This window comes from Zosterops lateralis (genome assembly GCF_965231275.1).
Source record: "Zosterops lateralis genome assembly, chromosome: 12".
Taxonomy (NCBI): Eukaryota; Metazoa; Chordata; class Aves; order Passeriformes; family Zosteropidae; genus Zosterops; species Zosterops lateralis.
Window position 1 is genome coordinate 58,294 of NC_139772.1, and position 10,281 is coordinate 68,574.

The 10,281-nt window shown below is 47.9% G+C and overlaps 1 long non-coding RNA gene across 2 annotated transcripts; it reads right to left on the reverse strand.

Annotated features, from left to right (window-relative positions):
* Window positions 1–7,330: 7,330 nt before the first annotated feature.
* On the reverse strand, window positions 7,331–9,968 carry LOC310914338. 2 transcript variants are annotated; one of them, XR_014591005.1, is made up of 5 exons: window positions 9,925–9,968; window positions 9,753–9,797; window positions 8,714–8,869; window positions 7,657–7,873; window positions 7,331–7,494 (listed from the first exon to the last, which is right to left on the reverse strand). It is a non-coding gene; the product is annotated as an uncharacterized lncRNA (long non-coding RNA). The 2 variants fall into 2 exon arrangements; XR_014591006.1 differs by lacking the exons at window positions 9,753–9,797; window positions 9,925–9,968 and having other exon boundaries at window positions 8,714–9,617.
* Between the last annotated feature and the right edge of the window lie 313 nt (window positions 9,969–10,281).

Here is a 10,281-nt window from a genome sequence, read left to right on the forward strand (position 1 = left end):
CAAAGCAAGGAAATAAAAAGCACGCAGCCTGTTTTAAGAAAACAGTGGTCACTCCTGTGCATTCCCTGTCCACTGTATTCAGCCCAAGCACAGACAGACTCCAGCACACAGATCTCCTTCGCTCTTAGTTAGTTTCAGGGCAGAGAAGTTCCCTGCACTGATTATTTCCCCTTTTTCTTTGGGCTCATTAAACCTGCTGCAGACTGAAAAACCCAGAGAAGCACCGAGAGCTGCACCTGCAGCCACGGGGCCTGGACCTCAGCATTTTATCAACACCAGAACAGCGGATAAGAGACCAAAGGAGCTGAGCTACAACCCACAGCAAGGACTTGCTGAATTTACCATCTCCTTTCAGAAAAACAAAGTGTTTTATTATTTTTTGTTATTTATTCTTTATGCTTATGACCACTTTGTTTGTTAAATAAATAGTTTTTTCCATTTCTTCCTAAAGAAATTCTTTCACAAACCAATTTAAAAGAGAGACCATTTTGGTTTACTCTCTAAAAAAAACCCTATTCAAAAGTTTCCTCTCAGGTTTACCCTAAACCACAACAACAAACAAATCAATCCACAAGAATAAAAACAGCACAAATATACTTCAATTAACAGTACCAAAACCAATTATTCCTAACTCAATGAACCCATAATACCTCAGAACCACCAAAACAAACAGATCACCTATAAATACACACAAAACCAAAAGATCCCTTTGGCTACAAACAATATCCCCTAAATTATCCAAAACTATAAAACATACACTGTAGTCAAGCATGCTAAATAAACAAATCCCATAAAACAATAATCGAATTATAAATATTAAGAAACCCTAAAAAATGAACTACATCACACTGACTCAAACCCACTAAAACAAACACAACACCATTGCCATGATTAAAGCCACCACTAAATAAATAAAAACCTCCCTTATACCTCACACCACAGCCAATTACACCACTGTAAACCTTAGAAAACAAACTCTTGAAAAACACAATATCCCCCAAAAACAACTCAGTAACAAAACTCAGTTCAAAAATACTCTGATCATGTGAGCTATGAAACCGAACATGAAATAAATACACCACATATCCCTCATCACACCACCTACAAAGAGAATAAAGCTACACAATAAATCATTAAAAACCACCAAACAGAAAAAAAACCAGCTCTACCCAACCTGAATCCCTCCATACAACACACAAAACCCCAATAACACATTTCAGAAGTCTCTTTAAAAAAGCTACTTAAATTAGTTCTACCTCAAATACAAACAAACTCACACATGAGGTTACCTTCACTCAAAACCCAAATTACTCACAATAAATAATACCAAAAAAGACAGACAAAACACGACACACCACCTAAGAACCTCATATTGAAAAGAAGCCACATAGAAGGGCCACTATTAATTAAAATTTCAGCTGAAAATAAAATCTCGCTACTTTAAACACGGATAACAACAGAAAAAAGGAGTTTCTTCCATCAATTTGAACTCCTTTTGTCTCCATAACTCCTTTTTCTTCTGGGAGCACAGGGGAGGGACTGGTGAGACGAAGCTGAAAAGGAAAAAAGTCCCCCCAATAAACCCGCACTGGGTTATTTACCTGTTTGGCACAAAGGTTTGTCCCTCGGCGCTTCCCGAGGAAATGCTCCAAATCCAAATGCTCTTGTAGTCTCTCCATGAATCACACCCAGAACCGCAGGATAAAGTCCTCACTCCTCACAGCTCGATACTCAACTGAGCTGAGGCTCCCCTTTTAAACAGCCCCCGGCTGGAACCGCCCCATCGTTATCCACCACAGCCCCACCTGTGCCTGCTCTGTCCCCCCCCTCACTGTTCCCAGCTCACACCTGGGGCTGCTCTCTCCCCTCCCCATCCTGTGGCATCTCTCACCTGCAGCTGCTGCCACTCCGAGGGTGAGCGCAGAGGGGACTTGCTGTTCATTCCCGGGACGGTTCATTGTCTGCACCTGACACGATGGGGCACCAGGCTTCCCTTGCTGTGGATAAGGACCCCTCTTCTCCTGCAGGTGCCCGAGGCTGGAACGGGGATTCCACCCCTGAAAGTCCGTATGCATGAGGTTCATAATTCCCAAGGAAATTCCCCAGAAATCGTTACCCTTCATTTACAAACATTCCTTTGGAATCACTCTTAACTTGTCCTTCTGTGGAAGCATTTTAAACATTCATTGGAGAGCTCAGGAGCCGAGTTGGCTTGTTTATGACTTGGCTGACAAGCCCAGACAAAACCCAAACACCGAGAACCCCGGCCCTGCCCGGCCCCGCCCCCGCCCCGAGCCCGCCCAGCGCCCGCCCAGCGCCCGCCCAGCGCCCGCCCAGCGCCCGCCCAGCGCCCGCCCAGCGCCCGCCCAGCGCCCGCCCAGCGCCCGCCCAGCGCCCGCCCTGCCCGAGATGGGGGCGGGACCATCGCCCGCGGCCCCGCCCTTCTCCCTGGGCCGGCCCCGCCCCTCACAGCTCAGCCGAGCCGGGTCCGAGGGGAGAGGAGAGATCCTGGTATCATTTCAAAACGCATTGGGAAAAATAAAGATACCGATTACATGAAGCAGTCCAGTATGTGTTACAATGCTCTGCAATGCTCTGGGTGAAATCATCTGTTCCGCAGAAACTGTTTAAGCATATTAAGGTTTCACAGAGATGATTACAAAAAAAAGATATCTCACCCTTTGCAGCACCTCTTGCAAGACAGCTCGACTGTCAAGAGTTAATGGGTCCTCACGAATAAGAACTTGCTTTTCCAGGGTTCCTAGAATAGAACCCAGATGCCACAGTTTAGATCCTGAAACGAAAAATCCAAATACAGCACTCCTTCAGAACCCTGAGGGACAGCCACGGATTCTGGGGCTACAGGAAACAGTGAAAAATTGCACCAAGAACGGTGCAGTGCTGGCTGGGAGAAGCAGCATTACTTTGTCCGATAAAATGCCATTATGCAGCCAGTTTAGTGCTTTAGAGAATTTTACTGCCATGGGGAAAAAAACAGGGAAAAAAAAAAATTGAACCAAAAATAGTGCATTGAAACAAGCAAAATAGTGAAAAGATGCCATAAATATGAAAAACATAGTTACTTCTAATAAAAGCAAAAAATAACAAAAAATGGAAAAAACGCGGTTTTATTTCTGATCCTTTAAACGCTGCTTTAAATCCAGAAACTACAGAAGCGCTTCTCGCTGGCCCCTGCTAGCTACAGCCGGTCCTCCTGCCCCGCACCAGGCCTCCGGCCGCCCTGGGTACGGCTGGCGCCACTGCCCCAGGACACCGCCGGCCCCCAGACACTGGCGCAGGCGGACGCGGGAGTCGCGTCCGTGCTCACCCTCGCTCCCCGGGCCGGCAGCTGCGGACATCCCGTCCCGGCGCAGCGGCGCTCCTCCCGACCGACCGACCGACCGACCGCGCAGCTCGAAACGCCGCTCCCCGTCCCCTCAGGGCGCTACTTATGCCCCAGGGCCGGCCAGCTCAGCCAATCACAAGCGGAGGCAGCGCCGGCCCCGCCAATCCCTGTTGAGGAAGCGCCGGCCAGGTGAGCCCAACCAATCACAAGCGGAGGCAGCGCCGGCCCCGCCAATCCCTGTTGAGGAAGCGCCGGCCAGGTGAGCCCAACCAATCACAAGCGGAGGCAGCGCCGGCCCCGCCAATCCCAGCTCGGCTCCGCGAGCCCCCCCCCGCTGTCCCCTCACGGCCCCGCTCCCGCCAGGGCGGTCGCGATCGGGACCGGGAGCGCTCCGGGCGGCACGAGCCGCTCCTGCTCCGCCCGCAGCCGGCGCTGCGCCGGCGTCCTGCCGGGGCTCCGGGCACGAGAGGACGGCTGTGGCGATTTCCTGGTGCCGGCAGGGCCGGGCCGGGCCGCGGGGAACCCCCGTGCCGGCCCCGGGACCCCCCAAATCCTGCCACTCCCCGTGGTGCCGGGGAATCTGTTTCCAGCATAGGCAGAAAAATCTTTACGAGAAACCTCAAAACTCGGGGACACGGGGTCTGACGGGAGAGCGGAGATTCTGGTATAATTTCAAAACGCATTGCGAAAAATAAATCTATGGAACAGCTCATTTCCTCTCTATGGAAACCTCAGAAGTAAAAGCTGCTCGGCTAATTCCATAAAGCATTCCAAAATCAGGGTCCTGGGGAGCGACGTTCGGGGCAACTCGGCTGGCTTCGGCTCTTCGGGGAAACTCGGCGCTTTCCCTCAGCCGTCGGCTCTTCTCGGCTGTTCGGCAACACTCGGTCGTTCTCGTCACCCCCCCGGCTCTTTTCGGTTGCGAGAAGCATTACGTCACTTTCGCCCCTCCCTGCCGCCATCTTAGTTGTGGCTGAAGCCAATTCTGGTCGAGACGCCATCTTGGTTGTGGCACCCCCTTAAGGCCCCCGTCGGTGTTTAACATAGACGCCTGACTAAATCCACTAACCTTAACCCGGCTGCTGCGCGGCTGAATCCACAGCCCGTGTCCCTACATCTGGAGAAAGCACAGAAAATTTCCCCCGGGCGGCGCCGCGGTCAGGGCTTTGTGCAGGCAGTCAACTAGACACACATAGGGTCCTCTCATTTTCCCGCCCTTTTCGCCGCCATCTTGAGAAGGTCAAGCGCCCCGAGCCGCGCCGCCATCTTGGTTGTGGCACCCCCCACAAATGTCCCCCTCGGCTGCTCGCACAGGCCCCTGACCACATCGCCTGCCCGAACACTGCCGTGGCGCCGCTCAGCCCCCATCCCGTGTCCGCGCACCTGCGTACGCCGCGGAAAAATCGCTCCCGGGCGTCTCCGTGGTCCAGGTCGCGCGCAGGGAGCCGGCTGCCACGCGCCCGGGGTCCTCGCATTTTTTCCCACCTTTTTGGCCGTGAACGTTCGGCGCTCGGGCGGCAGCACTGCCCGTGAGCTCACAGCTCGGGGCTGCTGCGGGCCCGCGGGGACGGGCACGGCGGAGCGTTGCAGTATCGCTTTTTATCCACAGGATGGCAGCATTGCCTTACAGATCACAGCCCGGGGCTGCTACACGCCTCGGGTGGGGAGAGCTGCAGTACCGCTCTGTGTCCACACGGTGGCAGCGCCGCCGTAGGGAGCGGAGACAGAAAAGAACGTGGCCAAAATTCCCCTTCCAAACATCCCCGAAAATAAAGGCCCCAAAAGACCCCCAACCACAACAACTACGAGAACCCCGCCATCAACCAAGCCAAAACCAAAAAAGCCTTCATTTTAGGCTACACTTCAATATTTCTTCTATTTCTTATTTTGATATTTCTATTAATCATTACAATTTATCTATGATATGTACATTATAGTAGGTATATTTTACATATTATAATATAGGGAACATGTAAAAATATAGAGTGGATTTATTGATATTACTTTTCATATTTTATAGTTCTCCTTTTCTTGCTTATATATATATATATTTATTTTTTTGTGTGTGTTTTCTTCTTGATATTTTAAACATATGTATTCATTAACCTAACAGATCAGAACCACAGTTAATTAGAATTGAATGACCCTGGTTTTCTAAGGGGTAAATATTTAATCATTATTAAAATATTATGGGCACATTTTCTCTTTCTGCGTGCTTTGGGGGAGGGGGGGGTTGTTTGTGGGGGGGGGTTGTTTTTTTGTTTTTTTGTTTTTTTTTTTTTTTTCTGAATTTTGGATTTCTTGGCTAATAAACAAGGGGGTTCAGAGAGTTACAAAATAAAATGTCCGCACAGTTTTATCGCTGCCTCTGAAATACACCTCGGCATTGACTCACTGCTGGCAATACTGTGCACGGGGAGAAGGAGACCTGTTTAGGGTTTGAAAGGAAAAGAAAGGCACCACGGTGTTCACAGCCTTCTCCGTTCAGGTTTTTTAATTCAGCAGAAAATACAGAGGAGTTTTGCTAACTGCGCTCTTGATTATATCCAGACGTCCAGCGGAGAGGGAGGTCATTTCTCAACTCCTTCCTTGCCCACAGCCAACTTTCCACGTGCTCAGGGGAAAAAAAGAGTAGGATAAAAAAAAATGAAATAAAGAAAACATGAAAAAAAAATTAATATAAAACAAATAAAATAAAAGTTGAAAAAAAAACCTCAAAAGAGTAAAAAAGAAATAAAATTTAAAATAAATTAAAAATATAATAAATTGTTTAAAATAAAAAATATCATGAAAGTAAAATCTAAAATATCCATAAATTGAAAAATGAAAAAATTAAGAGTAATTAGGATTTTAAATAGTAATAAAGAAAAATAAAAACTAAAAAGTAAATAACAGAACAAAAATATAAAAATAAAAGAAATAAACCCAAATCATTTTAAAAATACAAAACAAAAAAAAAAAACCCCATGAAAACATTAACCACAATACAATATTTAACATAAAAAATACAAAAATCAAAAAGTAAAAAGGAAAATAATAATTAAAATAAAATATGAAACTAAATAATAAACACAGCTTTCCCCTTTATGCCACTGACTACCACAGCTCTGGGAGCATCCTGGATTATGCAGGGATAGGGAAAACAAACCCAGTGCCTCCCAGAAAATAAGGTTTTCTAGACAAATCCCAGTTTTGCTTGGAAACAAATTCTGTTTTATCGGGAAGTTCACTTTGGATGAACATCCACATGTGCCAAGGCAGGAAAGAACCACCCCCTTGTGTCCAAGGAACAGCAACTAGGCCAGGATTTAAGTTTTAATGGAACTTATATAATAAAAAACGCACCAAATTGAACTTCACAAAGAGACGAATCACGGCAATTAAACACTTAACGAGTTTTCCTGGGAATTCCCAGAATTCTGCGGATACGGCGCTGAACAATTCTAGATTTACCAACATTAATTGGGTAAATTTCCTTGGAAATGTCCCCTAAGAAGTAGCAAAATTCCAACTTGGATGGAAAATAGGAAAAAATAAATGCTGCCTTACTAAAATCAGAGAGAGGCTAAACATCAAATAAAAGGAAGGAATAATATCTAACTCCCAGCTTGCCTGCAAAACAAGCCCGGAAATTTCTAACGCTGAAAACTTTTGGAACGGTCAGGAAGTTGGTGGAAGCCCATGGAATGAGGATTTCAAATCTGCTTCCTCTGCTCTGATTTTCAAGGGAAGAGGGAGTTAAACATGCCTGTTTACTCCTATTCGAAAAAGGATCTCTCATTTATGGGAGTAACAATCCAAAGGAACTCCAATCTTACTTGGATTTGACAGCTGAAACTCTCAGCAGAGTTGCGAAGTTTCAGCGGAACAAAAGAGCCACAATTCCTGGAAAAACAAAATGCAACTCAGCAAAAGACAGCAATTCCATTGACAAATGCATGGAGGAGGAGGAGGAGGAGGATGACACCAGGAACACAAGCCAGCTGAAAGCAACGATTTATTGGAAAGGGCTGGAAATCAAATGGACAGTCTCTGGTCATGCTCAGGCATTTCTCCAGGAGTCAGAGAGAAAAGTGGGAACCCTGCACTGGGATAAGGCCTTCCTGTGGCTTCACTTCCTACTGGCTCTCTCCTTTTTTGCCAACTACCTGCAAGAGGAAAAACAGCAGGAATAAAGTTTCAAACAGGAGGTCCTTGGTTCAGGCAGACTGAAGTGCAGCTCCCAGGGAGCGAGTCCAGGCTGTGCCCAGGGGAGCTCCGGGAATCTGGGATTGCCCGTGGAATTAAAGGGCTGGAAAAGCAGGACCCACCTGCCGGGTTTAGTGCTGGGACACAGCAAGGCCTCGGCTCAGGGGCAGCAGTTAGAGCCGGGACCGCAGGAGAACGCCCCAAAGCCGGGTTAAACATCCTGCGTGACATGCAGCACGCTCCAGGAGAAACTCGGGTGGGAGAAGCCCCCGGATGCTCCACGTTCCTTGCCTTTAGCTGCTTTGCCTCCCTCAGAATGCTGACCTCGCCGTGCAGCTCCTACAAAATAGGAGAACCTATGGGAATCATCCACTGGTGGATCTCTAGTTATTAAGAAACAAAATGTGTCCAAGCTCTACTGCAAAGCAGCAGCTCCGAGGAGACACAGGGATTTATTCCAGAGGGGACACAAGTACTTCACAGCTTTTAATACATAAATGAATAGGAGCAGAAATTTTGCGTTTATTTTAGGTCTGATGATGTCCACAGTTGCACAAGCATGGAGGGGCCGTAATCACATTCCTATGTTATTTAGGATATTTTGAATGGCAATATATAACAAACCAATATGTCTCATAATCTGCTATTCAAAGGAAACTAATCATAAGCCGATAACGTGCAGTTTGGGGTCTATCTGTAATTTACCACACTTTTGGTTAAATTACAGCTCCTGACTGTAAAACCCCTGAGAAATCACAATTTAAATCAATTACACCTCAAAATAAAAGAATTGTGACACATAATGGCATTAAAAATTATATTCTTGCATATATAACGCAGACCTTTATCAAATACCAAAAGGTATAGAAAATCTATTTGGTAATTGCTTTGATGTCTCCTGTGAATACAGCAAATTACAAGACCCTCCTGTCGCTAAAATAAGATTTGAATGTATCCACTTTCTGGAGTGTATATTGGACAAGAACAAATATTTGCAAAGGTCCGGTTTCACTTCGAACTTCTTCCAAGCAGTTGTCTCCTGTCTGATGCAGATATTTTAGTATTTTGTTGATGGATTATGATATGGATTAAGACAACAGCACACTTCTTGGTCTTTTCAGCTATGTACTGAAAAATTACCTACACAAGAAATGAAAAGCCTTACCCGAATGAATTTACCTCTCGGACAGAAGTTACAGCAATCATCTGCCTGCCTTTGACGACAGTAGCTTCTCTCTGAGAACTTCTGCCCAGTGTTGAAATGTTTCTGGTAGATCTTCAAGCATTCCCCATCTGAGGCTTTTCTCCTCCACAGAAATCCTGCAGAAAGGAAAGCTAAACCAGAAAAGTTGTTTGTAAGAGATTCAAACAAGTCACACCTAGATATATAACAGCAGGAGAAGGAAGCAAAAGTTTTGGGTGGGTGGTCTGACAAATATTGAAAAGAAACAAATTGTTTTTCTAACACAGTAGGCCCATGAAAGCAGAACTGGCTGAAGGACCCAGGGGTTTCTTACCAAGGCACAGCAAGGTGGTACTACCTGCCTAGAGAAAATTCATAATAATCCCCTAAAAATTACAGAAAAACAACATTTTCTTTAAAATAAAAATACAACCACACCATTAAATTATCACATTGGCAATATTCACAGGTTTTCAAGTATTACACTCGAGTTGACTTAATACATTTTTCGGAGCATGCACAAATAAATATTCAGAATTCCCAAGTACCTTTCCCTGCCTTGCCAGATTCTCCTCAGAAGCAGCCAGGACTTGGAGATACTGTAATTGCTAAGACACTTAAAAAAAAAAAAAAATTTGAATTCCAGCCTTTGAGATCACTTTATCTGGCAGGAGGGCAGTAGGATTCCTATTTGCTCAAACAGGATTCAGCCCTTCCTGCTGAGATGCCCCCAGAAAGCTGGCTCAGAATCACCAGTGAAGGTCAGAGCTGTTGGTGAAGCTGTTTTCCACTGTGTTATCTGATTGCTTCAACATCATTTCCCCGTATTCACCAATTTCCCTCTTGTGCATGAAATCAATGCATCAATTTACTTCCTGACTCCCAAAGCTCATTCTGCTTTTCATTTAAAAAAAAGAGAGTGAAAATCAATCCAAAATGGTTCCACAGCTGCTGAATTATTCTCTGCCTCGTGTCTTTACCGATGCTGAGGGGCACCATCATGCAGCTGCTTCTAGGAGCTGGACTTCACCTCACCGAGTGGGTGGCGAGGGAGGCTCCGTCCGTCCCTGGATACGAACGCTGCGGGAAAAGGAAAGACCTCAGCGGCCCGGCCCCGGCCGAGCCCGGCAGCCCCCCCGGCCCTTCCTGCCCCGCTCCCCCTCAGAGGAGAGGGGCTGCGCGCCCCGGCCCACGGTCCCCTCCCTACCTGCAGCCGGGCTCGGCGGGCTCGGGCCGGGCTCGCCTCGGTTCGGCTCCACCCGGCGCGGTTCGGCCGCGCTCGGCCAAGCGGCGCTCGGCTCCGCTCGCTCCGCAGCCCCGGCCGCAGGCGAGGGCTCGGTGTGTGCGGCGGGAGCGGCGGGCGCGGAGCGGAGCGGGGCCGGCGGGCGCCGGAGCCGTCCAGAGGCCTCTCGGGCGGGCGCGACCCCGGGAGGGCGGCGGCATCTCGCCTCCGGCGGGCCGCACGACGGGCCGGTGTCCGCGGCGCCGCCCGGCCGGGCTCCAGCGGGCCCGGGCTCTCCGCCTCAGCCGGGGGCACCGGGGACGGGCGGCGGCCGGCCGTGAG